Genomic DNA, 6934 nt, shown 5'->3' with positions numbered 1-6934 from the left:
GAGACTCGTCACTACTTTCAGTCCAAAGGTTACACTTGTTATTTATTGAGTTGGTTTTACTCACGCTACACCCTGCACTTCCTGTGCAGATCGAGGTGTTTCGGAAAATGGTGGTTGCTGGTTTTGAAAGTTTTCAGTCGTTCGGAGATTATCGAGGCAGCTGCCTTGGCGTCCGTAGACCTTGACTCTCCTCCCAATCCCTCTGTTTTACTTATTCAGTTCTACTTTCTTAGACAGTACATCAGACTATGTATTCGCATAGATGCTCATGTACTCGGTGACACCCGGGTTTTTGGAAAATTCTGTATTGAGTTGTGACGTTTTTATTCAGTTTTATGAGACTTTTACTTACTTAAGCTTATTTCCGTATATTTTAAATTTTGAGATGTTGGTATGTGTGAGTTGTCGGCTTGCCTAGTATCATGATAATCAACGGGATCATGGCACTTGAGATTTTGGGTCGTGAGGGAGACCCCTTTAATGCAGCAAAACTTGATGGTATTAATCAACGGGACTTCGTCTATTTATGCAATACAACAGCAGCCGCTATAGAATAGCTAGAGTTAATTTTATATTCCTAGTCAAACATAGAGTCCTACTCTTCTACTTCAAAGACTACACGTAATCACATAACTAAGTTTAATCTCTAGGATTATCTCTTGGCAGCTTGCATCCATCTGTCCGTGGTTTATCATCCACGTGAGGCTTGCATCTTTTTGCATTTGGAATATTATTTTCCCTATGAGAATTATCTCTAAAATATGAGAACAGTAATTGTTGACCAAAAGGCGCATTCATCAAGTTGTATGTTGGTTCTCTTAATTAGTCATAAAAACCGTAAGGCATTATTAGGGTACTTATCGGGCACTATTTGTGTTTAATAATTCGGCTAATCGATTTTCACATATACTAAATCGCTATCCAAACATATAGACATCAGTTGGTTCGGAAGGGTTATCGATCGGTTTATCGGGTATGTTTACTTGAAAGATAGAATATACATATATGCTATTCAAAATCACAAAATGATCCGTATTGCAAAGCATTAAAGCTGTTACTGAACTAGTATAATCTCCAGGGCAGGCTAGATGGCAAGGCAACTAAAACCACGGCTTTAGGCCTCATTTGGAGGCCCCAAAATTTATCAAGTACCGATATATGTAGTAAAATATGTTTTATTGATAAAAGGTTTAAATGTTATTTATTTCCTGAATTAATTTGGTTGAAATTAATTATGCATAGCAACTTGGTTGAAAGCAAATTGCTACGCATAAGCTTTTATCTTTTGTTAAATAGTAGTATGTTTATCTCCCCTTTTGGTTTTGATTTTTCCTCCTCTATATACATCTGTGTGTTTTTCTTGTTTATAACGAGTACACCTTTTAATTCAACTCAATTTTTCTTGAGCAACTATTCTTTTTGTCACATCTGATTGTTTCAAAAATTAAACAAGTCCTTTGAGATCAAATCAAGATACTTATTTTTGTAATCTCAATGAATTAAAATATTTGAAAGAGTTAAAATATAATATCCTTTATGTGACATAGCTATTATTGGAGGGACAAAAAGAGTTATAATAAATATTTTGCAGTTGCTTTTGGTAAAGAAAATTCGAAATGGGTCTCCATAAATAGAGGTTCTCTTCAAATTCAAAGGAAGAATTTGAAAATGATTCTGTTTGGTGAAATCCAATGGAGCTATAGAGATGGTGACGAGAGAGAAAGAGGAAGATCTGGTCTAGAAATTTAGCTACTGTTTGGACATAGATTTGGCTGAAATTTTTTAAAAAATAGTTTTTGAAGTTGTGTTGAAAAATAAATTTTTGGAAGTTTAAAATTGTGTTCGTACATGCATTTTACTTTTAAAAAAAAGTAAGTTTTGTGAATGGAAGAAAAAATTTCACGCAAAAACTGTCTCAAACTAGTTTTTTAAACTTGAAAAAATTTTCTTCAAAATTTTTCTAAAACTGATCAAATTTCATGAACAAATAATTATTTTAAAAAAGATTTTTAGAAAAAAGCAGCTAAAATCTATATCCAAACAGGAGATTAGGAGATTGATCTGCCAACGGACAAAAAAGACATTATGATTAATTGGTAGGGACATTTAAGTGAAATCAACAGTGGGTAGGTTGCTAATCCATGTAGCAGGTTAGCAAGACCTTGTTATCGGTGTATTTTAATGTAAAATAACAAGTAACTTATCTTATTTTTTAGGTTATTGATCTACTGTTTGTAAAAAAATTATTTATTATTATCGTTCTATTTAGATGACTTGATAGTATAAAGAATCTTTTACATTGTCGGTATATAAAAGTCAACTCTATTTTGTTGTTGCTTGACCTTGGAATTTGAGTCCGGTAACAATTATTTAATTTGAATTTGAATTTAATTGTTTTGGTGTGTCCCATAAGAGAAATGTGAAGTTCTTGCATATGACCAAGCTAACCGATGTAAGTAAAAAATTAAACAGACTATATTGTGATGACCCGCCACAACTAAGAACGTGACAACGTGCTATGCTTTAGAGGGGCTAACCATTTGAGTAAGTAGCGAAAAAGGGGATTTAGTTAGGGTAACACCATTTCACCTTTAATATTAGTCATTTTGCATGGAGTATTTCTCCAGAATCATAAATTAGGTAGCTGTTCAGGAAGATTTTGAGTATTACACTAACTATAGAAGCATCAAACTAAACCACTTTTATTTTGCAAATGATATTCAAATGTTTTGCAAAAGAGAATTTCAGTCTATTATGTGGATATTAAGGGGGCTATAAACATTCTCAAACACATCAGCACTATCATCTAATTAAATGTTGCAAAAGCAAATATATTTTCTGCTAACATTGGATCCCAACGCTTAAATAACTTATGTGAAATCATAGGATACAATAAAGGAATTCTGCATTTCAAATACCTTAGAGTTCAAATCTCTACAAAACCTCTCTATCGGTTGATTGTCAAATGTTAGTGGAGAAGATAAGTGCAAGAATAAGAAGTTGGGGCTCTAGACATTTATCTTATACAAGTAAAGTGCAATTGGTGAACTCTATTTTGATGCATTTTCATATATGCCGGTCTTCTATTTTTATCTTAACTAGAGAACATCTGAAGATCATTAGAGCTGCTCCTAGGAACTTTCTTAATCCTTTGGGATAGTAAAATAGTGACAAACAAGCCACAATTGGTGGCATGGGTCTTAACCTGTAGACCAAAGAAGGAGGGGGAAGAGGACTGAGTATAACTGGTTGTGTTGTGTGGAATTAGACAGCTATAGCAAAATATGTATGAAATATTACAGAGAAAACCGATAATCTATGGGTGAAATGGGTGAACCATATGTACTCAAAAGGGAGTTCATGGATCCCCTCAAAACTGTTGTTGGTATTGGAAGAGAATTTGTTCGATCGAAACTAAATCTGCAGCTGTATATATATATATATATATATATATATATATATATATATATATATATATATATGATGGATGGCTCACGAGGACTGAAAAGTACTCAATAAAGAGTGGATATGAATAGAAAGGGGATTCTGGGGCTTTTGCCATGGAGAGGATGGGTATGGAACAAATAAAATATTTTTCTCCGTCTCAAAAAGATTGTTTTAATTTAATTAGGTACAAACTTTAATAAAGAGGCAAGAATTTTAAGATATGTGGTCTTAAATAACCAATAATATTTGTGTGGTTGTAAAACTTTTGAAACTTATCGTCTTAAATAAATGTAGTATTTGTGTGGCTATAAATGCTTCCTATTACGAAAATATTGAAAGGTGTCAATCTTTTTAGAACAAACTAATAAGAAAATAGTGCCAATATTTTTGAAACAGAAGGAGTACCTAACTTGCTAGCTGTGCAGAGGAGGTTGCTGACCAGAGAAAGGCTAATAAGAATGAGAGTTAGTGAGGCTAGTGTTGATTTCCCACTTTATTTTGCATAAATAGCTATTTACGTAATAGCCCTTTTATATGAAAGGTCATCTTGAAGAGTTGCACCTCTTCATCTAAACCCAACCTGTTGGCTATAAATAGCAGATCATTCCCTTAGATTTTCCTTAAGAAAATTCTGACTTCTCCTTCTTTCTTCTGCATTGTTTTAACTGAAAGAAAGCAACAGTAAATGTGATTTGCTACCGATCATTTGTGTTCGCTGAATAATTGGAGTTCGAAGTACCTCTACACTAGTGTGTAATCCGTTCTATCCCGGAAGAAAATAATCCATAACCTCGGGTACTAGGATGGGATTAAGTTCCTTAAGAAAACATTGTGAATTTAGTGGGCTCATATTAATATCTACTTCTTCTACATTTCTTCTTTAACGTTAATTTATTTCCAGATTTACTTTAGAAATACAGATTCTTAACAAGCTTAAGGAGCTTAATATATATTCTTTATTTGTGTCGTATACACTGTTCTGGAGACTAAAACCTATCTGGTTTTCTACTCCCAGTCTGGAGATTAAAGTCTTCGTGGTTTTCTACTATGATTTCTACATTTTAGCGTATATTTTTTTCGTTTGGAGATTAAAATTCTAGCGATTTTATACTCTGTTGGATATTAAAATCTACTTAATTTTTTACTTCAGTTTATTCGGTTTGAAGATATAAAGTTGTACCATATATTAAACATTTCTTTGTGTCATCCTTTTTAAAGAAATGACGAATGAGAACGGAAACAATATGTTCCTATGGTGACTGCCAATGCATCAATAAGTCGAACAACATTGGCATTGACACCAGTAAAAAAGCCCGAAAAAAATTTCGTGATTGATTTCAAGTGGTGGCAGTAGAAGATGTTCTTCTACTTGACGACTTTAAGTCTACAGAAGTTCATTATGGAGGATGTTCATGTTTTGCCTGACGAAACTACAGAGAATAGATGCTTCCTCGTGATTGAGGCGCGGAAACATTCTAATTTTTGTGAAAGAATTATATTCTTAGCGGACTAGATGACGACCTCTATAATGTCTATAGTAATATGGAGACGTAAAAAAAACTGTGGATTGCGCTTGAAAAGAAATAAAAATTGAGGATGCCGAGTGGAAGAAATTTGTTGCCGCAAATTTTTTGGACTACAAAATAGTAGATAGCAAGTCTGTTATTACCCAAGCCCAAGAATTGCAAATGATTATTTATGATCTCCTTGTTGAAGCTATAAGTTGAATTAATACTTTTGTTGAAAGTATTAGTTATATTATTATTACTAATATAATTTTCATTGAAGGTCTTTTCATCAATGAAGCATTCCAAGTTGCAGCGATCATTAAGAAGTTGCCTACTTTGTAGATGGACTTCAAAAATGCCTCCTTTGTGGATGAACTTCAAAAATTACTTGAAACTCAAATGCAAGGAGATGTCGCTCGAAGATCTTATTGTTCGGTTGAGGATCGAAGAGGACAACAAAGTTGCTGAAAAGAAGGACCATAGAAACTCAATGATAATGGAAACAAACATTGTTGAGGATGCTCCACAAAATAATAAAAAGAGAAAGAAGCCTTCTGGACCAAAAAGTAACCCAAGCAAGAAGTAGTTCAAACAAAATTGTTACAACTGCGGGAAAGCTGGACACAAATTTACAGATTGTCGAGCTCTAAAGAAATATAGGAAGAAGAATCAAGAAACATGGTTGAAAAGCATGAGGATATTGATGATTTGTGTGCTATGCTATCCGAATGCAACCTGGTGGGAAATCCCAAGGAATGGTAGATTGATTCTGGAGACACTCGCCATGTTTGTGCTGTTAGAGAAACTTTTGCTATATATGCTCCCATTGGACTCGAAGAGACACTTTCTATGGGAAATTCTGCAATGGCCAAGATTGAAGGATGTGGAAAGATATTTCTGAAAATGATTTCTGGCATGGTGGCGACTCTGAACAATGTCTTTTATGTTCCTGAAATTAGGAAGAATTTAATCTCTACTGCACTTCTCGTCAAGAACGAGTTTAAGTGCATTTTTGTATCTGATAAGGTTGTAATAAGTAAGAACGAAATGTTTGTAGGAAAAGGTTACCTCACTGACTCACTGAGCGCCTTTTCAAACTGAATGTAATGGACGCTGAGAATAATAAAATTTCAGCTTCTTCTTACTTACTTGAGTTAAATGATTTATGGCATATACGTTTTGGACATGTCAATTATAAAACTTTACGAAAAATAATTAATTTGAAAGTATTGCCAAATTTTGAATGACAAATAAAAATATCAAATATGTGTGGAATCTAAGTATGTTAGACATCCTTATAAGTCTGTTGAAAGGAATTCAAATCCTTTAGACTTAACTCACACAGATATTTGTGACATGAAGTTAATACTATCTCGCGGTGGAAAGAAGTATTTCATAACTTTTATTGACGGCTCTACATGCTATTTCTATGTTTACTTACTTAGTAGTAAAGATGAAGCAATAGATGCGTTCAAGTAATAAGAAAATGAAGTTGAAATACAACTTAACAAGAAAATCAAAATGATAAGAAGTGATAGGGGTGGTGAATATGAATCTCCTTTTGAAGGAATATGTTTAAAATATGGTATTATTCATCAAACAATGGCCCTTTACTGTCACGCCCCAACTTCGGGAGGCGCGACCGACGCTCAATCGAGTGAACCCAACTGAGCAAGCCTTATCAACCGCTATCTACCCAACTCGATAGGAATAAGGAAGCCATGATTACCTTTATTTAAACTAGGAAATATAGTATACTCAACATCTTAGTTCATTTTATATCACAACATTTAAAACGTGGTTAAACTTCCAAGGTTCTATACAAGCTATAGTGTAGAAGAAAGCAAGAGTACAAGGTTACAACATGGTCCATTGACCTATCCAATACCCATACATAACCCACACAAACGTCTACGGAGCCTCTAAGGATACAAAAAACGTGATAACAATGCCAGCAATAAGGCCCCGGCTATACCTCA

This window comes from Nicotiana sylvestris, chromosome 1 (assembly GCF_000393655.2).
Source record: "Nicotiana sylvestris chromosome 1, ASM39365v2, whole genome shotgun sequence".
NCBI classification, from domain to species: Eukaryota; Viridiplantae; Streptophyta; class Magnoliopsida; order Solanales; family Solanaceae; genus Nicotiana; species Nicotiana sylvestris.
Note: the sequence above shows the minus strand (reverse complement) of the source record.